This window comes from Lactuca virosa, chromosome 5 (assembly GCF_052849685.1).
Source record: "Lactuca virosa cultivar CGN04683 chromosome 5, Lactuca_virosa_CGN04683_v6, whole genome shotgun sequence".
NCBI lineage: Eukaryota > Viridiplantae > Streptophyta > Magnoliopsida > Asterales > Asteraceae > Lactuca > Lactuca virosa.
This window is the reverse complement of record NC_136430.1, coordinates 159,301,946-159,328,220: the sequence shown is the minus strand read 5'-3', so window position 1 is coordinate 159,328,220 and position 26,275 is coordinate 159,301,946. Positions and strand designations below refer to the sequence as shown.

General features: G+C 37.7%; 1 non-coding gene across 1 annotated transcript; it reads right to left on the bottom strand.

The window, feature by feature from the left end:
• Nucleotides 1-4,660: 4,660 nt before the first annotated feature.
• On the bottom strand, nt 4,661-4,767 carry LOC145117991 (small nucleolar RNA R71). The gene has a single exon (XR_013712978.1). It is a non-coding gene; the product is annotated as a small nucleolar RNA R71 (small nucleolar RNA).
• Between the last annotated feature and the right edge of the window lie 21,508 nt (nt 4,768-26,275).

Sequence of the window (26,275 nt, the reverse complement as noted above, 5' to 3'; positions counted from 1 at the left end):
GCCTACTAACGGTAAGACTGACTTTACTCTTATACATATATATAAATATTATTAACTTATAATATTATAAAGTATAAGGGTTGAATTTTAACTTTTAAAATTCTAAGGGCTAACTTGGAATTAAAGTATTCATAAGTGAAAACTTTTCAAATTCCAAAACTTGAGGGCAAGTTTTGAAACTATTCAAAACTAATTAATTCCATAACTTATGAGTTTAAAGTAGTTTTAATTAAAAAAAAAAAATCTTCAAGTTCCATAACTTGAGGACAAGTTATGGAAGACTTTAAACTAATTAATAAAAAAAAATAACTCTTTTTTTTTTATTGTAACTTATGGAACTAATTAAGGTTACACTTTTTTTTTTAATTTAATGAAGAGACTCTTGAACCTCCATAACTTGAGGACAAGTTATGGAGTCATAAAACCATTTAATTAGAACTAGACTCTTCATTTTGTAACCTTTGCCAACTTTTATGAGTTTTATGATTCTTAAATGTGACTTTTCATATAACTTGAGGACAAGTTACAAAAACACACTTTGGAATCAACTCTTAGATTAAAATGGATTGAAAACAACTATTTCACACAACTTTTCTATTAATCTAAGAACCTCATAAGAACAAGATAATTCAAATCATCAATCTTCAAGAAATTAGCATGAACATACAAACTAATACAAATCTTGAAATTATGACAATTATCTTAGAAATTGGATTAGCATGAACATTACCACATCAAAAACAAGTTTATAAGTCCAAAAACATCTTAGGGTAATGTTCCTAGTCCAATTCCAGCCAAAACAATCGAATATATGCATCCAACTCGATTTTTCAGCTACTTTTGCAAGTATAACAAGAAAACAAACCTGGCTCTGATACCACTGTTGGGTTTTGAGCATTCTAACACTCCTATGGTGTACATGCAACCCTATAAACCTTGGATCTATGTTTTCTCTATTATACATGCAAATATTAAATATTCCAAGGTTTCATCCTAACTAGCATATTATGAAGCACCTATACTACAAAGTTCTAGTTAGATGACATACCTTTTGATGTAGCTTGATGTCTTCAAGCTTTAAGAGCTTAGCCCCAATAGTGTGGAAGCCTCAAGTGGAATCACAAATCACCAAAACACCTTGGAAAACCTTTAGAGAATATGGATATTTGGCTCACACTATGAAATCGGTTATTGCCCTCTTTAGTGTATCCACACTAGCCACTAGCATAATTTCATGAACCATAAGACCCTTTATATAGTGTGGAGGATTAGGGTTAAACCCTAATACCCATGACCTTTCATTTCCTAGGATCCATGGGTTAAAGCTGCATGGACTATCCATGAAGACTTAGCCCAACCTAAATGAACTTGGCCCACTACACATATATATATCTAAGAGTCCATATTTAATTAGTTCCTTTTTTATCACTTAATTAATTCTAAATTAATTCTTGATCAATACTAATTAAATAATATGATTCCATATTAATATATTAGAGCTTATAATATATTAATATAAATCATAAATATACTATTCTCAAAAGACTATCCATATAAATTGTGTCGGTGAAGTGCAACCCAAATGGACCATGTCGGGTCGGGTCAAGTACATACCAAATATAGTTATGGACTTAGACATTAATCCAACAGGTTCATCCACTCCATGAACGCTGCAGGCATGTTGGTGAGCCCAAACGACATTTCCACGAACTCGTAATAACCATAACAAGTCTGGAATGCTGTCTTCTTCATGTCCTCCACCCTGAATCTCATCTGATGGTAACCCAAACTCTCTCTTCAACCCGAGTGGTTACCATATAAGCAAGGTAACCCATACATCCATGCTGAAAATACTGTCGAGCCGTGGCAGCTGAACAAAAGGCCGAACCAACCCTAGTACCCTCACCCTAAATAATCAGTTCTCCCCCACTTGGGGTTCGAACTACCACCCGCTATCTCTCATAGTCGATCATAGCTTCGAATCTGCTTAAACAGTCCATCCCTACAATCATACACACATCCCCCATAGAGATGTGAATCAAGTCGATTAGATAAGACTCCCCAAATATCTCCAAGGTACAATGTCGAAAAACGTTCATCACAGAAATCCCATGTTCGTTGGCGATGGAAACTCACAATGGACACTCCAACTCTCTAAGGCTTATATCGAAACTCCTAATGAAGTACTGAGACACAAAATCCCGAATGGCACCCAAGTCAAAAAGCACAAGACCAAGCAAGGAATTCACTAAGAAAGTACCTAGAAGAAATACAATCATAAGCATACAATAAAATAACTTGACAAAATAATAAATGAGATCATACCAGTAACGACGTCAGGTGTCGCCTTGGCCTCCTCTGCTATGAGCTGAAACGCATGACCCCTAGCTTTCGGGGTCTCAGTCCTCCCGTGTTGTCTATCTATGATCCTAATAGTCAATCTCACGACGTGACAAGAATTGGAACTTTGGAGGATTGGAGCTGAAAAGGAGAAGAATCTAGCTGAAAAGTCAATCTCACGACGTGAGGAATCCTTCTCACGACATGAGCCTCGAGCTTATAGAAGATAGACATTCGGGGGAAAAAGTCTGTGTTCGATATGGATTACAACTAAGCTCACGACGTGAGGAATCCTTCTCACGACATGAGCAGGGCTTTTCCGAAAAATATATAAAGTCCTTGGCACTTACAATTTGAGAGTTTTTTTGGAGACTTGGAGGGTTTAGAGAACGATTTCTGGAGGAAGTTGAATCAGAAAAATCAAGTCCTAGCATTGAAGGAAGGAGAATTGATTAAAGGTTCAGATAGTGAAGATTATAATCATCAATTTAGTTTGGTACATTTAATCATGTCTTTATTTATTGAATTTATGTGTGTGATTTTAGCCGTGAGTAGCTGAATCTAGCTGCTTTTGTTTAGCTAGATGATGCTTCAACTTCACGGATTAGTTTAATTAATTATGGATTTTTAATAGTTGGTTATGTGCTTGTGTTTGATTATTAATACATATTCTGCTAATAGTAGATACTTTAATAGCTTGAATTGATGTTTAGTGTAGCTTAGTGACTATTAAATTACATGAACTTGACACCTAGTGATTTAGTGACCATTAAATTGCTAGAGCTAGGACCAACCCAATCTTAGACAAGTAATTGAAGTAATTAAATTTAGCTGTGGTGGAGAACATAAATTATGACCATAATTGTGTTTGTTAAATAAATCTTACATAGCCCATTCATAATTCATAACTGATTGTGTATTTGATTGTGTGTGACCATACATAGTTTTACATGAATTAGTGAAACATTAGTAAATTTAGACTTCAATTATTAATAATATAAAAATTTTGTAACCAACTTTAATAATCCATAATAAGAAGCTAACCATAGAGGAGAAGTGGATTCGAACTAAACAGAAGTGTTTTTAGTAATTGACTGAATTCGATAGTTAAGAGATTAAGTTTGTCTGAACTTGCAAAATTAGATAAAAACCCAATTAACTTTTGCTTGTTTTAGATTAATTTTTAGTAGTTAAATTAGTTAATTAAATCTGTTCCCTGTGATCGACACCCGACTTACCCAAGCTATACTATAATCTGACTAGGTACACTGCCTATAGGTGCATAGTTAGTATAAGTTTGTTAGGTTATAAATTCAAAAGTTGATATGTATAATTTGTGCACATCAAGTTTTTGGCTCCGTTGCCGGGGAACGACTAGTTTAGTTCTGATTTAAGTGCTTTAGTATAATCGATCCTTTTTGTGGGGTTAAACCTGCAAAAAGTTAATTTTTAGTATTAGTTGATTTTTCTGAATAACCAAACTCACGACGTGAGATTAGTAATTTCATATTTTTCTTTTGTTTTTGTAGCAACAACACGAGGTGGTATCCCTTATCACGTCGTGATGAACAGTCAGTAGGAATTTTTATTTAGTTTTTGTTCTATTTTACGTTTTTATTTTTGTTTTTGTTGTAGTAGTACATGACCCGTGGATCCAACACACCTATGATACCACCGCTAGAAGATCAAAAGTCAGCCCTTCGTAAAAAGATGGATAAGAACGTAGGAGAAACCCAACCACCAAAGAAATCATCTTTCAAGGATCTTAAATCGGTTTTTGGAAAGAAGAAAGGCAAGAACGTAGGTGAATCGAGCAATTCCTCAAAAGACGAAAGCAAGGTTGAAAGCTTTAAGAAAAATCCTAATCCTCAAGAATCCGATTCCGAATCAGAAACCGACGAAAGTAGCGAACCCGAAGACGAGCCGAAAAACGAGATGGCGAACATTGCCAACATGTCCATGGAGGCATACAAGAAAAAAAATCCGAGAGGATACCGGTCCCGGTCTAGTGCAACCTGCAATTCCCGCTACCACAACATTTAAGCTTAAAGGACATATTCTTTTCGCGCTTAAGGAAGTTCCATATTCCGGGAAAGATCATGAGGATGCTTACAAACACCTTGATGAAGTCAATGACATAACTGATTACTTCAACATACCAAATGTTCCACGAGAGATGGTGTTATTGAGAATGCTACTAGTTACCTTTAAAGGAGCTGCTAAGGATTGGTTGAAGGCACTTCCACCCGGTGCAATTACTACATGGGCGCAAATGCGTGAACAATTTTTAGAGCACTTTTTCCCACCGTCTAAGGTTGCTAAACTCAAGAAGGCCATAGCAAACTTCGAGCAACAACCGGGTGAGTCACTCTATGAGGCATGGGAGAGATACAAGGGATTAATAAGGAATTGTCCCCAAAACGATTTAAATGAGCAACAAGAAGTATCAATCTTCTATGATGGGGTAAATGTGATGACAAGGCAACTACTTGATTCTCAAGTACCTTTAACAAAGAAAAATCCCGGTGAGATTAAGGAATTGATTGAAGAGTTTTCTAAGCATTCACGTGAATACCACAACCCTCGACATGATGGAGCAAAAGGAATAGGGAGTGGCACTTCTGAGGATATGGCAGCTATTTTAGCTATGCTAAATACTATGGACCGAAGAATGACCAAGATGGACCAATCCATACATGCTATTCGTGTGGGTTGTGAAAGATGCAATGGTCCACATTTGACTAAAGATGGTCACTTGGACGATAACGGGAATAAGAAGGCTCAAGTATGTCACTCTAGTGGAGACAAATACGATGAAGATTGGAGGAAGCCAAAGTAAGAGTGGTTGCCATATGATGAATATAAAAAGCAAAAAGAAGAAAATTAAAGGCAAACTGGCCGAGGCTTTTATCAAAAAGAGCAACCACAATCAGAAATGAAAATTGATTTAGAGTCCATGCTTAATAGATTCATGGAGGCTTCGAAAAAACGACACGATGAGACCGATGCGGTGATAAGAGACCAACAAATTCTCATGAGAGACCAACAAGCTTTGATAAGGAATCATCAAGCATCGATCAAAAACATTGAAGCTCAACTTGGTCAATTAACTACATTAGTTAATGAGCGTTTATCTCCACAAATTCCCGATAGGAAGCCACAACCACATGTCATGGTCATCGATATTGAAGAAGATATTATTTCTGAGTTCCTAGAAGCCCTCGAAGTAGATCCACATCAGCCCAGACCAAAGCCGAAGAAGTAGAAGATCGAAGAAAATTTTTCTGCTGAATCCTCGATCTCACGACATGTGACAAACCGAAACTTCAATCTTGTACAACCATTCAATTAAATCAAAGTCAGACTAGTTTCTGCTATCTTTTATCATTGTTAAGAGGTTGTTTTAGAGTTTATGAGTCTAGTGTAATGTATGGATGGATGCTAGGATGACTTAGCTTGAGATCGGGAGGCTAGATTCGAACCAGAAAAACACTCACAAGGTGTTCACGACCGCAAACCTGTTTACGGTCGTGAACCACCTCCTACATATATATATATATATATATATATATATATATATATATATATATATATATATATATATATATATATATATATATATATATGTGACCTCATTTTCTTCTCATTTCTCCTCCTCCCAACCGTGAACACCCCCATTATCTCTCAAAAAGCTTCGACCGTGAACCCTCCAAAGCTCAAAAAACGTAAGTGTTTCAACCTTAAACTTATATTACTTGAAAGACTATTAGATCCTAGCCATGATTTGTCAAGTTTCATCATCATCTTCATGAACCTGAAGGGATCACGGACGTGAACCCTTCATAAGGGTCGTGAACGCTTCATAGATTCATAAGGGCCGTGAACACCTCATGAGGCCGTGAACCTCATGAGGCCGTGAACCCTATACGGCCGCAAACCCATCCTTGGGTGGCCGTAAACCCCTTCCAAGTTTCCATTTGTGAGCCTAACACTTCGTTTAGGGTGTTTCCTACAATCTTAGGTGGTTTCCTATACTTGTTAGTGGTTATAACCACTAATTGAATACACATATATGTGAATATATGCCTTATAGGATCCAACCGTGCTTCAAAACTTCATTTGTGAATTCAAGAATCCTATATCTATCGTACCTTCTAGATCACTCACTGCAGGCGAGTTCATACCCCTATTTCTTTACAGTTTTAACGTTTTCAGGGGGGATACAAGCCAAACATCATTGATCTTGTGAAATTATACATGAAGGATTTCAATACACTTAGAACTGATACAATTGACACAACCATACAGTTTTCATAATTTTATCAAATATTCAGATATTTCATCCGTTTTGTATATTGCTGAGCATAAGGGAGGTTTTCAACACAAATCATAGAGTTTTTCAATGTTTAACATGGATACATTAACGAACATATAAACTATAATAGGTATAGTTTATGGGATAACTATCTTATAAATGTACAAACATAGATTCAAGGTGATCAAACATATAAGCTATATAGAGTATAGTTTATGAGACATATATTCAACTAGTTAAAATCAAGAATTCATTTTATTCTACATGTAATCGTTAGTATATCATTTTATGAGTGAGCATTCTTCGCGTACTTAGTTAAGTACTAACAAAAGTCCTGAGATTATAACCAGAGTCTCCTTGCGGGAGAACGTGAGTTTGTGTATCGATCTATACGGGATTGACAATCCCGCACCATAACTGTTAGCTACAGTTAGGCCGGCATGCCTGGGTGACAAAGTCATTTCGATTCCGACACCTGAAGAACGTCGTTCAGGCAATTCAATGGTCAGGTATGGTTATAACAACTCATAAATTTGGTACTAAGATTATACGATTAATGTACGGATGGTAATAACTTCAATTAGTTTTATTATAAAGTAATAGAACTACTATACATATTAAAGTTTTAAGAGCTTTCCGAACTTACTATACATACTGGTGATAGCCAGGGTTTTTCATGTAAAAAGGGGTTTCTCATTCAAAACGAACAATGTACAACACATTCAATGGTACCTAGACATACCAACTAATACATTATGAGATTCATAAACAAAATACAAATGTTAGAAAATAATGGATTTTCTTGGAAACATACAAATACTTTCATTGATTCATTAACCGATTTTCCTTACAAAAGCATGCTTATGAACTCACCAGCTTTATGCTGATACTCTTTCAAAACTGCTTGTATTCTCAAGAAATCAGTAGACAGGTACAACACACAGATTTTGAGAAGACGGAGTGCATAGAGTCACGTCTTTTACTTTTGTTATACTTTTGACGTATATAAACATGAATCAAACAGATGTAAATGTTTTACTTAATCAATGTAATGGTTGTGTTTACTTTGATTACTATGATGCAACTGTTGTGATACTACATATGATGTCCTCCACCCCCGAACGTTTCCGCCGTTCCGTTTTGGGGGTGTGACAGATTGGTATCAGAGCTTTTGTTTATAGTGAGCTAAGTATACCGAACCTTACATGGTATACAACTATAAACATTAAAGGGGCCGAAGTGCTCTGAAGCTAAAAGTATACTTTAAAATATACAAGTATTTTTACAAGAAGTATATAAGTATACATACGTATAAGAAACTATAACATAGTAGGAACCACATAAAAGTATTTAGGGCGAGTTGGACACTACGGTTGAACCTGGGCAGTTATGTAGTCATATGTGGGGCCAATATAACCTGATCAACTATATTTGTCCGAGATATGACTAACATGTGTTTGGGAGTGACTGTGGTGTTGCGACAAGTCTAAAACTCACCAAATCCTATACTAATGAAATCACATAGATAAAATACTATAGGAGTATTTTATGGTACTATAACACTGCACATAGTCATCACTTCTAGTACAAATCCTTATAATAGAAAGACCTACTGTTCCTTGTTAGTGTTAATAGCTATCATTATAGGTCTTTATTATTGTTGTAGGATTAAGATATATCTTGCTCAGATATTCGATTCATGATCATATAGTAGGCTTATCGTCATTCTTTCCCTTGTATCTTTTAGAGAAAGATGCCTCCCAGAAAGAGACCCAACAAACAGAACAACAATCCTCCGCCGCCACCACCTCCTCAGTTCGATCCTGCGTTGTTCCAAGAAGCAGTTACGGCCGCTGTGGCTGCTGCAATGTCACAAATAAACCCATGTGGTTCTGGTGGACCAGGAGGTGGAAGTGATCCCCAAAACCTTGGTGGAGGTCAGGGACACCAGAAGGAGTGTTCCTATAAAGACTTCATGAATGCAAAACCCAAATCTTTCAACGACAATGGAGGAGTCATTACTCGATGGTTCGAAAAGATCGAATCAAATTTCGAAATTGTGCTTGTTCTGAGGCCAACAAAGTGAAGTTTTCCGCTTGCACCTTCACTGACAGAGCATTGACCTGGTGGAATAGCCGGGTCAAATCCCTAACTCTGCCGGTAGCAAATGCCATGGGATGGGAAAGCTTAAAGGAACACATGCTTGTTGAGTACTACCCAAGGGGCGAGATGCAGAAATTGGAACACGAGCTTTGGAAACTGAAGATGAAGGGTTCCGACATTGCCTCCTATATGACTAGATTCTGCGATCTGGCTCTTCTCTGTTCGGGGATGGTCACCCCGGAAAGCAAGAAAATAGAGAGATACATTTGGGGATTGACGCCCCCAACTCAAGGAAATGTCTTGGCAGCTAAACCTTCCACTTTCGACAATTCCAAATGTTTAGCACAAACTCTTATAGATCACGGGGTTGATCTTGATGCAGTAACAACTGTTCCCAAACCATCAAAGGAGAGTGGTGGGAAGAAGAAATTCTGGAACAAGCGTAAGGGCCAGTCTTCGCAGGAGGCCTCCAAGAAACAACAAGTAGTGACAGTTCATGTTGCTACTACCCCTGCTGCTGTTCCCTCTACTCCAACAACTCCCAGTCGTTACGCTGGAAATTTTCCCTTGTGCAACAAATGCAACTTCCATCATATGGGAGTTTGTAGAGAGATGTAATCCGAAAAATGTGGCCGAAAGGGGCACACGACTCGATTTTCCAAGACACCAGCTCAACCGACCAATCAAGCTTCTGGAGCAGGCGTGGGTCAAACCTGTTATGGCTGTTGGGAGGTTGTGCACTTCAAGATAAATTGCCCCAAGGCAACAACAGGTGGTAACACAGGGAAGGTACTAGCGATGGGCCAGGAGGAGGCGGTTGTTGATCCCACTGTTGTTACGGGTATGTTCCTCCTCGACAACTCTTATGCATGCATTCTTTTCGATTCTGGTGCGGAGAGAAGTTTTGTCAGCCATGCATTTAAACATCTACTCAAGTGTAAATCCCAACCTTTAACCGAAACGTTTACCGTCGAGATGGCTAACGGAAAGAAAGAGAGTACTAACAACGTATTCATAGGCTGTACCCTCACCTTAAACGATCATTCTTTTCCAATTGACCTTATGCCAATTTCCATAAAACGTTTCGACGTTATCATTGACATGGATTGGTTGAGCCCCAATCGTGCTGATATTCTTTGTTATGAAAAAGCCATACGACTCAATCTGCCATCCGACGAAGCCCTTGTTATATATGGCGATAAACTCAGCTCGAACCTCCGTATCATTTCATGCATCAAGGCTTAGAAATATCTGCGAAAGGAGTGATATGCATTCCTAGCCCATGTTGTTAATGAGAAACAGGAAGTTAAGGACCTCGAGAGCATCCCCGAAGTCTGCAACTTTCCTGATGTTTTCCCCGAAGATCTTCTCGGAATCCCTCCCGAGCGCCAAGTCGAGTTCCGTATCGACTTAATTCCAGGAGCTACTCTTGTAGCTAAATCCCCATACCGTCTAGCACCGGCAGAAATGCAAGAGTTATCCAGCCAGCTCAATGAACTGCTCAACAAGGGATTCATTAGACCAAGTTCCTCACCTTGGGGAGCCCCGATCTTATTCGTGAAAAAGAAGGATGGATCCTTTCGGATGTGCATAGACTATCGTGAACTGAACAAGCTTACCGTAAAAAACCGTTACCCCTTACCCAAAATCGACGATCTCTTCGACCAACTTCAAGGAGACAGCTACTTCTCCAAGATAGACCTAAGATCAGGGTACCACCAGCTGCGAGTTCATGAGAATGATGTTCCCAAGACAGCATTCCGAATTCGCTATGGACACTACGAATTTGTAGTAATGCCCTTTGGTCTAACCAACGTACCCGCTGTATTCATGGATCTGATGAATCGGGTGTGCCGCCCTTTTCTGGACAAGTTCGTGATAGTGTTCATTGATGATATACTTGTCTATTGCCGAAGCGAGGAAGATCATAGACAGCACTTGAGACTCGTGCTAGAAACATTAAGGATGGAGAAACTATACGCAAAATTTTCTAAGTGCGAATTATGGATCAGAAAAGTAACATTCCTCGGTCACGTGGTTAGCGAGGAAGGCATACATGTGGACCCTTCCAAAATCAAAGCGATTGAGAATTAGTCAGCACCGAAGACACCCACAGAAATTCGTCAATTCTTGGGTCTCGCTGGCTATTATCGCAGGTTTATCCAGAACTTCTCCAGGATTGCTAAGCCCTTAACCACCCTGACTTAGAAAGGTGTAACCTTTAGTTGGGGAGAAAAGCAAGACACTGTGTTCCAAACATTAAAGCAGGCCTTATGCAGCACACCTATCTTATCCCTGCCAGAAGGGACGGAGGACTTCGTTGTCTGCTGCGATGCATATAATCAGGGCCTAGGCTGTGTGCTCATGCAACGAGGAAAGGTTATTGCCTATGCCTCGAGACAGCTGAAAGCACATGAAGTTAATTATACAACTCACGATTTGGAGTTGGGAGCAATGGTCTTTGCGTTAAAGATTTGGAGACATTATCTATACAGAACCAAGTGCACCGTCTTCACCGACCACAAGAGCCTACAACATATATTCTATCAGAAGGAGTTGAACATGAGACAACGGCGATGGGTAGAGCTACTTAGTGATTATGAGTTCGAAATACGCTATCATCCACAGACAGATGGGTAGAGTGAAAGAACCATTCAAACATTGGAAGACATGTTGAGAGCGTGTGTCATTGACTTTGGCATGTCGTGGGACACGCATTTGCCCTTGGTCGAATTTTCCTACAACAACAGCTACTATACCAGCATCAAGGCTGCGCCGTTCGAAGCCCTCTATGGCCGTAAGTGCAGATCCCCACTGTGCTGGGCTGAGGTGGGTGACACGCAACTAGTTAAGGGTCAAGTCCCCGATAGCACTCTCACTGGCCCATAAATCATCCGAGCAACTACTGAAAAGATCATACAAATCCGGGAACGACTAAAAGCTTCAAGAGATAGACAAAAGAGCTACGCCGATAAGAGGCGAAAACCCTTGGAATTCCAGGTTGGTGACCGCGTCCTGTTGAAGGTCTCACCCTGGAAAGGCATGATACGCTTCGGAAAGCGTGAAAAGCTGAATCCAAGATACATAGGACCATTCGAGATCCTCGCTAGGATCGGTCCCGTAGCATACAAACTTCGTCTACCCTAGGAACTTAGCAACGTACATCCCGTCTTCCACGTGTCGAACCTAAAGAAGTTTCTGTCCGATGAGACACTTGAGATACCCCTCGACGAGATCGAACTAGACAAGAGCTTACACTTCGTGGAGGAACCCGTATAAATTATGGATCGGGAAGTCAAACGAACGAAACAAAGCCGTATCCCGATAGTAAAGGTTCGCTGGAATGCCAAGCGGGGACCTGAATTCACTTGGGAACGCGAAGATTCAATGCAATAGAAGTATCCACATCTATTTCCGAGTCCATGATTTGTATTCTATGTTTGAATTTCGGGACGAAATTCCCTCTAACGGGGGGATGATGTGACAACCCAAAACTTCAATCTTGTACAACCATTCAATTCAATCAAACTCAGACTAGTTTCTGCTATCTTTTATCATTGTTAAGAGGCCGTTTGAGAGTTTATGAGCCTAGTGTAATGTATGGATGGATGCTAGGATGAGTTAGCTTGAGATCGGGAGGCTAGATTCGAACCAGAAAAACACTCACAAGGTGTTCACGGCCGCAAACCTGTTCATGACCGTGAACCACCTCCTACATATATATATATGCGTGACCTCATTTTCTTCTCATTTCTCCTCCTCCCAACTGTGAACACCCTCATTCTCTCTCAAAAAGCTTCGACCGTGAACCCTCCAAAGCTCCAAAAACGTAAGTGTTTCAACCTTAAACTTGTATTACTTGAAAGACTACTAGATCCTAGCCATGATTTGTCAAGTTTCATCATCACCTTCATGAACTTGAAGGGATCCCAGCCGTGAACCCTTCATAGATTCATAAGGGCCGTGAACACCTCATGAGGCCGTGAACCCTATACGGCCGCAAACCCATCCTTGGGTGGCCGTAAACCCCTTCCAAGTTTCCATTTGTGAGCCTAACACTTCGTTTAGGGTGTTTCCTACAATCTTAGGTGGTTTCCTATACTTGCTAGTAGTTATAACCACTAATTGAATACACATATATGTGAATATATGCCTTATAGGATCCAACCGTGCTTCAGAACTTCATTTGTGAATTCAAGAATCCTATATCTATCGTACCTTCCAGATCACTCACTGCAGGTGAGTTCATACCCCTATTGCTTTACAGTTTTAACGTTTTCAGGGGGGGGGGGGATACAAGCCAAACATCATTGATCTTGTGAAATTATACATGAAGGATTTCAATACACTTAGAACTGATACAATTGACACAACCATACAGTTTTCATAATTTTATCAAATATTCAGATATTTCATCCGTTTTGTATATTGCTGAGCATAAGGGAGGTTTTCAACACAAATCATAGAGTTTTTCAATGTTTAACATGGATACATTAACGAACATATAAACTATAATAGGTATAGTTTATGGGATAACTATCTTATAAATGTACAAACATAGATTCAAGGTGATCAAACATATAAGCTATATAGAGTATAGTTTATGAGACATATATTCAACTAGTTAAAATCAAGAATTCATTTTATTCTACATGTAATCGTTAGTATATCATTTTATGAGTGAGCATTCTTCGCGTACTTAGTTAAGTACTAACAAAAGTCCTGAGATTATAACCAGAGTCTCCTTGCGGGAGAACGTGAGTTTGTGTATCGATCTATACGGGATTGACAATCCCGCACCATAACTGTTAGCTACAGTTAGGCCGGCATGCCTGGGTGACAAAGTCATTTCGATTCCGACACCTGAAGAACGTCGTTCAGGCAATTCAATGGTCAGGTATGGTTATAACAACTCATAAATTTGGTACTAAGATTATACGATTAATGTACGGATGGTAATAACTTCAATTAGTTTTATTATAAAGTAATAGAGCTACTATACATATTAAAGTTTTCAGAGCTTTCCGAACTTACTATACATACTGGTGATAGCCAGGGTTTTTCATGTAAAAAAGGGTTTCTCATTCAAAACGAACAATGTACAACACATTCAATGGTAACTAGACATACGAACTAATACATTATGAGATTCAGAAACAAAATACACATGTTAGAAAATAATGGATTTTCTTGGAAACATACAAATACTTTCATTGATTCATTAACCGATTTTACTTACGAAAACATGCTTATGAACTCACCAACTTTATGCTGATACTCTTTCAAAACTGCTTGTATTTTTAGGAAATCAGTAGACAGGTATAACACACAGATTTTGAGAAGACGGAGCGCATAGAGTCACGTCTTTTACTTTTGTTATACTTTTGATGTATATAAACATGAATCAAACAGATGTAAATGTTTTATTTAATCAATGTAATGGTTGTGTTTACTTTGATTACTATGATGCAATTGTTGTGATACTTTATATGACGTCCTCCACCCCCGAACGTTTCCTCCGTTCCGGTTTGGGGGTGTGACACGACATGAGGATTCACACCTCACGACGTGGGACGGGTATGAACAAAAAAATTCGTCTTGTGCTCAAGTTTTTCGTCCTCTGCTACCGTTTCCTTCTCGAGCTAAGATTCATCCACTAGAGCAAGAACATTTAAAATTCATGAAGCAAGTCACGGGTATCCCTATAAATACTCCTTTTATTGAATCTTTGGCACAAGTACCTGAATATGCGAAGTTTCTTCAAGACTTACTCGACACTCGCCAAAAACTAGAAAATACTTGCAAAGTGATCCTTAGTGAGCAGAGTTCCAAGGTGATATTGGGAGAAATACCAAAAAAATATGGGAGATCCTGTATGCCTTACACTTCCTTGTGAATTCGGGAATAATATGAAGACTTATGCTTTAGCCGATTCTTGAGCAAGCATAAATTTAATGCCTTATTCGTTCTATGAGAAGCTAAATCTTCTATACTTGAAGGCTACAAGAATGACGATTCACATGGCCAATCGTTCAGTGACTCATACTCGAGGAATAGTGGAGGACATATTAGTAAAAATTGGGAAATTTGTTTTTCCAATTGATTTTGTCGTGTTGGATATGAAAGAAGATAAAAATTTTCCCATAATCGTTTTTTACATTGCTAGTGGGAGATGAAGAAATGACATTTTGAGTGGAAGATGGATTTAAAGAAGCCTATGCTCAAAATGAAGTGTTCAATTTGGATGACGAAAATGAGCTTGAGGAATTGGAGAAATTAATGGAAGAAGAGATTCAATCCATTAAAGAAGTTAAGCGTACACAAATCCAACATCTTTAGTAAGTGGGGAAGGTGATGAAGATTTGGTGTTGAGTGATGAGGAAGAGGTTACCCAAGTCTTGGAACCACCAACCTTTGTCAATGAGAAGATTGCCACTATGGAACTAAAAAGTGAAGAAAAAGAAGATAACGAACGTGAGCTTATCGTGAAAAATAAAGGGGTGAAAAAGGAAGCTTGAAGAAGGTGATGCTAAGGTTAAACAAGAGAATTCTAAAAAGGCTTATCTTAGACGAGTGCAATCGTACGAAAAATGATCGAAGGATCAAAAGGTGCAAATGGTGATGGAAACTCCTAAAGATACAACATGAGGTGGCACGGAGTCCGGCTTATGACTCCTATAAAAAGAAGTGCTTCTCGGGAAGCAACCCAAGCTCGGTTTGCGATTTTCTTTTTGTTTTTGCATTTTTAATTTTTGCATTTTTAGTTTAGATTTAGGGTAAAAATCATCAAAGGCATCTAACTTTTTAACACACAGCAAAAATCAAGTGTGAGGTTCATAAATATAGAGTGGTTAAATTTTATTTAGAAAAAATGGATTTTTTGACGAAAAACATCGACAACACGTCGCGGTTTTAAAGCCCACCTCGTGACCCATTTAAATTGGCCTGTATTCTTAGTCCAACAGCGTACTCACGACGTGAGCTTTAAAAATCACGGGAGGGGACCAATTTATATGACTTCAGCCTTTGACCCAAAAACATTTCCCACTCACTTACGCACGGACGAACACACCCACACTTGGGATTTTTGCATCAAATTTCTTCCATAATTTCTTGATTTTGTGTTTCATATCCACTTTTGGTAATTTCTCCATCCCTTGTTCTTGTTAATTTCTGCTAATTTTATACATTTAGAGTTGGAGTTTTTCTTGGAGTCTAAATGTCAAAATCGATTTAAATTTATGTAATTTAGAGGCTTCATGTTGCTTGGACTTACTTAGAATCGAGTTTTAAGCAAACCCAAACCTTTATTTTCTTTCGATTTTGTTCCTAATATGCCCAATTTAAATTGCTAGTCGACCAAACTCACGGCGTGAGTTTCGAGCCCACGACGTGAGGACTGGGTTCTCAGCCTTCCTGTTTTGTTGCTGTTTGGTTTGATCTTTGTGTCTTCCCTTGGTCTTGTTTATTTTTTATTTTTCAGGATATGGCTTCAAGAAGGGTAAATGTGCGGTTTCAAGGAAATGTTTTTGACCGCCACCCGTTGTACCAATTACTGGTTAACATGTCCCAAAATGTGGTGATGAATTTTACGAACAAGTTGGGTTGGCTACATAGCAGAGAATTCGCTATCTCTCCTAGAGTTGATTGGGTGAAACTAGGGGAAGTGGGGCTTACGGATAGAATGGCTCCTTATTTGACACAACGTTTACTATGGATGGTTTTTCTTTCACTTGTAATGGGTCGAAGAATTTATTTGAAATAAGCGAGCTAGTTTTTCAAGAGCTATGCGTGGAATTTTTCGCATCCGTATCATTTGAGGGTGCCACCGTAGACCCATAGTTTTCACAGGCTTTAGTATTTCGCCTCGGGGGCGAATATAGGGAGTGTAGTTTGGCGGAGTTTTCTTGGCGCATGGGGATATATGATGTGAGTGAGACGCGCTCACCAGCTTTTGATATCCTCTTTGGGACAGCTGTTCGGGAGTATTTACCGGGAGTTAGTGGATATGATTTTTGGGCTACCATCGCAAACAGGGCATTCCATTTGGGTGTCTCATAGGAAAGTGTGACACCAGTCAAACTTTGGTCAAAAATAAATTGATCAATAATAGTAATTGGGATGAAGCAAGTGGTAGAGTTTGTAACAAGGTTTCCAAAAACATAAAGAACACTGAAATCCGAGTTATAACGAAGAAGTTATGACCAATCGAAAATCCGCGACAAAACCGGCAAAACACTCTTCAGTGTAAAAAGCGAATTTTCGATAAAAGGCTTTTTAGCCTTAACAATCCAAATGAAAGTTGTAGAATATGTTAAACCGAGAACGTTAATAAAAAGAACGTCAAAATCTGACTTCGTATGAGGAAGTTATGATTTTTCGAAGTTTCGGTTTAGCAGTAGACAGCTAAAAATTTGAAATATAAATCGATCGATATTTAGCCGACTCAACTTAAACGAAAATCGAAGGTCTCGTCAAAAGTAGCACAACGGTAAAAAGACAGACGAAAACGGACGTCGGATAAAGAAGTTATGAAATTTTAACGAATTTCCTGTCCCGGTCTATTAAAAATAATAATATTAAAAATAAAGTCAAAATCAGCCGACGAAGTCTAAACAAAGTCGTAGAGTATGATTTTACCTACGCGTGCATATAAAGAACACAAAAAACGGAGCTCGTATGGGAAAGTTATGATTTTCGCAAGTTTTTGGCACAAAAATCAAGAAAATGTTGAAAACCGGGAAATTTCGCATGAGTCATCTTCGGACACGTCACCTCGCATGCGAGGCCTCCACGTGTCACCTCCTGATAGGACCGAGCTTCGTGGGTCGCCTTCTGATTGGACCAAGTCCGCGGTCCACTAAGCCTCGGACACCATCGCATGAGACACACCGCACACCCTCCTCGGATGACCCTCGGACCCTCGTGCCCTCCTCCCATTGGACCGAAGTTGGGTCCAATCCGAAGCTGCCATCTGCGAGCCAGCTGTCCGAACCGAAGCTCCCTTCGCCACCTGTCCGAGGCACGTGTCTCGTTCTCCTTGCTCCGGATCCGAGGCTGCGGCCTATATACGGCATGCGAGCCTTCTCGGATTTAAGGCATTTTTCACCCCAAATTTCCCCATTTTTCACATTTTCACCCCGTAAACTTTCTCACGACCCCCCAAGGACCCGGTATCGTGTGTAAAACCCGAAGCAAGCCCCAGAGCCCCAGAATTCTCGAGAAGTTATCCTCTCTCCAGTCGAAACTCTGCCCGGTTTGAGCCGGTTTCTCGTCAAATAAACTCTTTTCGGGAAACGAAACGCTGCCCGAATCACCGCTTATCAAAGTGAGTTCATACCCCTATAATATACCTTTTTAAATGGTTTTATATGCTTTTTAGGGGGGGAATACAAGTTTAACACAATATTAAATTGTGTTAATAACTGTATGTGATAATAATCACACAAAATGTTTCTGTATGCTTTTAAGAATTACCAAATACTTCCAAAATGACTTAAAGCCATGTTAAATCTTTAAAGTCATGAAAACTCCGTTAAATTCTTTGAAAAATGTTTTATAAACTATTTCAAATTATAAATGCCAAAATCATGTTTATATATGTATAAATATATAAATAAGATTTGAAGGGCTTAGGACTAATGAATTATCTTATTTCCTTTTCCTTGTTTGGATGTGGAATTAAGGTTGTATTATTTGTCCGAAGGTCGTTTCCTTCTTAATTATATATATATATATATATATATATATATATATATATATATATATATATATATATATATATATTATACATATATGAGTATAAAAGGTAACTCCTTTTGGTATCATTACCTTTGTATCAGGCTGAGCAAAGGTGTTCATCCATGAGAAATCATGCTAATCAGATAGAACATATAAATTATAATAGGTATAATTTATGATTCAAAACTAAATACACAAGTATGATTCACGACTGTATACTTTCCAAGGAAATTACCAAAATTCATTCAACTATACCACGATATGTATAATACCTTTAATATAAGAACAACATATTAAAGAAGTAATAATACATCATACCGGGTTTGCATTAACAAAGATACTATACAGAGTACCAGAGTTAGCAAATACGAGGTAATAATACATCATACCTGGTTTGCATTAACCAAGGGTACGATACAAAGTACCAGAGTTAGCAATCACAGGGTAGTAATAATACATCGTAAATCTCGTTGAAACAATAAATTTGTGAGACCCTTCACGGTGTACTTATCTAAGTACGAATTTTAAGTCCTGACCTATTAACCAGAATCTCTTGTAGGGAGAGCGTGAATTTGTGTATAGATCTATATGGGACTGACAATCCCGCACCTCTACTGTTCGCTACAGTTTGGCCGGCAGGCCTAGAGTGTCAAATATCATACCATTCTGACGCCTGAAGAACGTCGCCGCAGGCATATCAGTCATATTAGTATGGTTAATAGAACTCACATGAATAAAACAACGAGTGAATTACAAAGTAATATACTTCTCTTATAACAGTAAGAAAAGATAATTACATCCCGACCAAATATACCTTCTGTAGTTTTTACTTACAGTAAAAGCTACGTATCATGAAATCAAGTATTGTACTTCTGGTTTTGAACATTTAAAACCACAAGGCAGTATTATGGATAATACAATATTTTCCAGGATTAATACTAAGGTTTTCACTATAGAACAAATATAACTAAGAACACTTTTACAAATGAAACGGTTTATGGGATTAAACCACTTTTACAAATGGGAACCTAGTCATTCACTTTCGGTAAACTAGTATAACATAAAAGACCTTTAGTGGTTAATTCTATAATTCCTTAGTTATTACATCATAGTTATACATAAGTAATATCCGATTGACAGTGAAATGTGTGACTTCTGCCTTACTTCCTGTTCCTTGTTTGGTTGTGGGCTTAGGGCAGATACACCCATTTAATTGTCCATTCGATATTGGGTTATATATAATTAGTATAAACTAAGTAATTACAGAGGGAAACTATTGAGGTTATCAGTTAATCACCTCAGGAAATATAGGATTTCCTGGAGAAACTAGTGAACTTATCCAAAGAACTTAGAGTATACTTAACAGAACTAAAATACTTATGAACTCACCAGCTTAAATGCTTATCTTCTCTTTCCAAATAACTTGTATTCTCAGGAATCTAGTAGACAAGTACACTCCCGAAGCTTTTGAGAAGACTACCTAGTACCTTACCGCGACTTTTGTCTTCTACTGTACCTACTTTAGTGTTTGAATATGTAATGTTTAAACACTTATGTAAAAGTTATACTTATTAATGAAATGGTTGTTTGTACTTTGATTACTATATTGCATGTGTTGTGATACTTACCTAAAGTCCTCCGCCCCCGAACGTTTCCGCCGTTCTGGTTTGGGGGTGTGACAGAAAGCCATATTCGGTCTCTGATTCATAGACTCCTTCATCGACTGGTGACTTTTTCTATCAACCACAAAAATCATGGAGACAAAGTAACGAGTTTAAATTTATTCTTCTTGTGGACAATTATTACATCGACGGTTTTTTGTAATATCCCCTATCATCTTGCTAGCTACTTGGGTAGCAAGGAAACCATCTCTCGAGCAGGAAGCCCTATCAATGGGGGACATTTTCATACTCGCCTGGCGAGATCTTATGGACTTTTGACACCTCGGTTGACTAGGACTTTAACATGCAAGGCGGGTGATGATCTTTCTATGGGATACTTGGAGTCTATGTATGTTGTGGTAAATATGGGCTCGCACTGGAGCATTCCTGCTGACAATGATGTGGAACAACATGATCATCCTGAGCAACAGCCACATCCTAGGGGGAGGAGAAATGTTCGGGGGGCATGGTGAGAGAGGTCAGCCAGTGCACCAGAATGCACCAATTGGAGGAGCACCTTTTGGCGAGGATACTATGGCTAGTTATTTTGATCAAATGACCTTGAGCATGAACTGGATTGGAGGGACAATGGAGAATATGATCCAACACTTCAATGTTTTGCAACCACCTCATTTAGGAGATCACTATCCAGTTTGTCTGACATGGAGTGAGTATAGGACGAGACGCGGAGATGGAGTTGGGCCGAGTGTGGCACATGACGAAGAAGACGATGATTGATATTTATCCTTTTCTTTTTAGTTTTTAGTTCTTTCTTATTTTTAGTGTGTTTGTTTTTGTTTGTTTTTATTTGTTTTGTTTAGAGTGTGTAACAAAACTTTTTGATGATTATGTTGCTTCCTTCCACATTTTGGTTGCTTGTTTGCAGAAAATCGTGAGCGAAAATAAAGATATAGAGATAAGAGAGTATATGAGTGACGTCGTGTTGTTTAGAGTCAAGAGTCGAGACCCGTAAGTTTTAATAAGTGCGGGGTTAATTTCGTTAGAAAAACAAGTCTAACAATGAGGAAAGAGTCAAGAAAATATAGAGTCATAGAAGGGTCTTAATATATTAAGACATTCAGTTGCATTGCACTTGTTGGAAGAAATTTTTGCAAGATGACAATCTGTGAGACCCAGTTCTCACGACGTGAGCATTCATCCCTCACGTCGTGAGCTCGAAGACAATAATATTCAGAGTTCGATTTCATACGACACCACATCGTGAGTTTCATACCCCATGTCGTGAGTCAAATATTTCTACGATTTTGAAGCCTTTTATTCCATTTTCATGTCATGGCTCACTATTATCATGACCAAAGATATCATAAATCTGGTTATTACTCTTTCTCTAACCAATAAAATGTGGCATATGCTTTCCCACATTACAATGCATTGATTTGAAGATTATATACACCGCACTTGTTGAAGATGCGAGTTTCTGCTTCACATTTTGTCGGCACGTTCACATATCTCTGAAGATCCAAGTTCCATTCACAAATTCAAGATGTTCAAGTTTTCACACACGTTCAGAATCGATCTCGCCACTACTACCCCGTGGGAGTCTGTTCCTTTTTCTCTATTTTCTTGCTTTTAAATTATTTTATGCATACAATAAGGGCATTGTATGTAATAAGTGTGGGGTAGGGGGTCGAAAAAGTAAATTGCTAGAAATTTAGAAAATTTAAAAATTTTAGAAATAAATAATAATCTAAAAATTAAATCTAGTGATAATTTAAAAACATAAGTTGCTAGTGTTGTGTGGGATGATCCAATGCGAGCTCAAATGTTTAATTGAGCTAACATATGTTATAGTATATTTGTGGCTACCCAAGTTTTAGTGGAAAGTCATGAGATATAAAAGATAATCTGGTAGTTTTTATGGCATAATAAGTTTTGCAGGCTGTACCTGAAATCTATCCAGGAAATCTTATGTAGTCATTGCACTTAGACTAATACCTCTAACCAATAAAGGTTGAAGTTAAGCTCCCTAGCATAAGCATGTAGGATTTGAGCGAAAAAAGTGAGTTATATATATAAAAAAGAGAGAAATTACCAAAAAGTTGTTGTAAGAATTTTGGAGCTATCAAAGTATGAAGATCAAAAGATCAAAATTCTGAAGAATCAAAAGTTGAAGATACCAAAAATCAAACAAATAGGTGGTGAATTCAAAGAAATCAAAGATCAATTATTCAAAGACGTGAAGAATTCCAAAGAGCTCCATTGTTGTATCTAAAGTTGTAATTTTTCGAGATTATGTATGCTTGGGTAGCTTAACCAAAAATACCTTGAGGTTAAGAAAGATTTCTGAGGATCGATTGGGAGGGTTGCAGAAATGAGTGTCGTATAAACTAAGGGGTGAAGGTTTATAAGGATTGTGAGTATTTAGGATTGGGAAGTTATTAGGATATTAGACACAAATATACGCATTGAGGTCTTGGTATAATGGTTGAGTTCAAAATGGATTGTTTTATATGATATTGGTGATGAAAGTTATACTTAAAAATTTAGTTTTGCTTGGGGGAAAGAGAAAGATAAGTGTGGGGTATTTGATATTGTCATATTTATACACATTTTTAGGCAATATTTTAATGCATTTTGATTAATATTTTGGTTATTTGCAAAGATATATGGTACTTATGAGATTGAATTATATTTTGCAGCCAAAATAAGCACTCTTGAAGATAAAGGACCAAAAGCGACAAGAATTGGAACTTTGGAGGATTGGAGCTAAAGAGGAGAAGAATCTAGCTGAAAAGTCAATCTCACAACGTGAGGAATCCTTCTCACGACGTGAGTCTCGAGCTTCTAGAAGATAAACATTCGAATGACAGAGTCCGTGTTCGATATGGATTACAACTAAGCTCACAACGTGAGGAATCCTTCTTACGACGTGAGCAGGGCTTTTCCGAAAAATATATAAAGTCCTTGGCACTTACGATTTGAGAGTTTTTTTGGAGACTTGGAGGGTTTAGAGAACGATTTCTGGAGGAAATTTAATCAGAAAAACCAAGTCCAATCATTGAAGGAATGAGAACTGATTAAAGGTTCAGAGAGTGAAGATTATAATCATCAATTTAGTTTGGTACATTTAATCATGTTTTTATTTATTAAATTTATGTATGTGATTTCAGCCATGAGTAGTTGAATCTAGCTGCTTTTATTTAGCTAGATGAAGCTTCAACTTTATGGATTAGTTTAATTAATTATGGATTTTTATAGTTGGTTATGTGCTTGTGTTTGATTGTTAATACCTAGCATGCTAATAGTAGATACTTTAATTTCTTGAATTCATGTTCTGTGTAGCTTAGTGACTATTAAATTACATGAACTTGACACCTAGTGATTTAGTGACCATTGAATTTCTAGAGGTAGGATCGACCCAATCTTAGACAAGTAATTAAAGTAATTAAATTTAGCTGTGCTGGAGAGCATAAATTATGACCATAATTGTGTTTGTTAAATAAATCTTACATAGCCCATTCATAATTCATAACTCATTCTGTGTTTGATTGTGTGTGACCATACATAGTTTTACATGAATTAGTGAAACATTAGTAAATTCGGACTTAAATTACTAATAATATAAAATTTGATAACCAACGTTAATAATCCATAATAAGAAGCTAACCATAAAGGAGAAGTGGATTCGAACTAAACAGAAGTGTTTTTAGTAATTGACTAAATTCGATAGTCAAGAGATTAAGTTTGTCTGAACTTGCAAAATCGGATAAAAACCCAATTAACTTTTGCTTGTTTTAGATTAATTTTTAGTAGTTAAACTAGTTAATTAAATTCGTTCCCTGTGATGGACACCAGAATTACGCAAGTTATACTATAATCTGACTAGGTACACTGCCTATAGGTACATAGTTAGTATAAGTTCGTTAGGTTATAAATTTAAAAGTTGATAGGTATAATTTGTGCACATCATTGAGCCTGCTCAAGTAGCGGGACATCTGAACATATTCTAAAGCAACATACTCGGGGTAGAAAAGGGCTCTCTCTGTAAACATCTTGGTGATCTCCATCACCGACTCTGTCGTATACTTCAGCGACAGGTACTCCTGAGCTTATCTCTCCCTTTACACTGGCGACACATACTTAATACGGAACATCTCTGAAAACTGCTCCCAAGTCACCACGACTTTCTCCGCCAGTCACCAGCATCCACCAGTTCTTCGCCCCCAAACGAAGAAGGTTCATGGCGCACTTGACATTCTGTTCCTCTAGGCACGAACATGTGAATAAACAGCCCTCCAGATCAGATAACCACCACACAACAACAATCGAGTCCTTGAAACCGTTAAACTCTAGGGATTTGTGTTGCTGAAGTTCTAGTACTAAAATGACCATCTCCCCTGAACCCCCACAGCAGCAACAACTATGGTAACTATAGCAGCAACAACAGCCTCAGTCATGGCAGCATATCGCTCATCGAAAAGCTCAATCATCGTGGTCTTAATAGACCCAAAAACCTCCAGGATTGCCTCCCTAACAACCATGGTCACCTGAGTGGTGATCATCTCCCGAATGTCATTATCCGTCAATCCCGGCCTCATCGGGCCGCCCGCTCCTAACCCTGAGCCTCTAGTGATCGGCATACTAAAAACAAATCGGAATATATCAGAAAATCCATAATTCATACTATTACAATATTAAGGAAAGACCAAACCCTTGGGGTTCGTAACTACCTTGCTACGTGTATGGGTCATGTGCGTCCAGTAGTACGGGCCCATACTACCTTCCACACCTACCCGTATTTGTCTCAAGTATTCGTCATGGACCACCCGGCCACAAGGCCCAACATCTACGATACACATACATCCTATACCTATTCCCTTAAGAGTGGCTAATCCTTCCTCACGCTGGCCTGCTAAAATCTATATTCACTCATGAAACTTCCACTATCCCTGCAACTGCTCGTGCATGCTAGTCATACATAACACTTGATTTGATTGACAGTTGAATACTTAATTCTTCCTTAAGTCCACAACCAGACGAGGAACAAGAAATAAGGCTAAATCAAACATTCTCAGGCTATAAAATCTTAGTGATGTACAATTATGATGCACAAACTAAGCAACCACAGTAATAATATCAGCTCCATCTAGCATAACAAGAAACTCTGATGGGCTATCAGGCATCATACAACATGTAATTCTATCATGAAATTCATGAAGATCCTTAGCCTACACACTAGCATGCAATTCTATCAATACACACAAAACAAGTGTGGGTATCTTGGGGGATCACTTTCCTTGGCTCTGGCTAATTGTACACATCAAATCCTTCTTGGCGGTTCTTTTATGATTAAATTTTTTCAAAGGGATAATGACTTGAAAGAGTAACGCACTTTCAACTTTGTTCACATTTAGTCACTGAATTTTTTTCTTGCTTGATTTACCCATGAATTATTTGAAATTGTTCATACTTTACCCTTATGACTAGTTACAGCCGGTCATAAGGGTAAAATATGAACAATGTCAAATAATTTAGAGGTAAATCAAGCACAAAAAAAAGTTTAGTGACTAAATGTGAACAATGTTGAAAGTTTGTTACCCTTTCAATTCATTACCCCGTAAATAAATGTTTTTACCTTGGTAAAATACACTACTAAGTTCTTCACATGGACTCTTAATAAATTTCATTATATTATTTTATATGGGTGTAGGTTTTACTTTTTAAGATTTAATAAGTATATTTGCTTTAACTAAGAGATTTAAGGGCATAACAGGCGAAATATTTTGCCGCTAAAGGTATTAAGAATTGTCGTAAGTACCTTAGTGAAGACATGCCACAACTAATAAGCCATTTATAACATTTTATTGGAACTCTCTAGTCCTTATATCTCTTAATATATCTTGAAACATATGTTTTATATATAATGCACACAAGTAGTATTGCGTTCACAAACACCTCGTCATAAATAGCATATTATATATATATATATATATATATATATATATATATATATATATATATATATTTCAACCACATATTAAAATAAATCTTGTACTATATATATATATATATATATATATATATATATATATATATATATATATATATATATATATATATATATATATATATATTACAAAATTTATTGTAATAT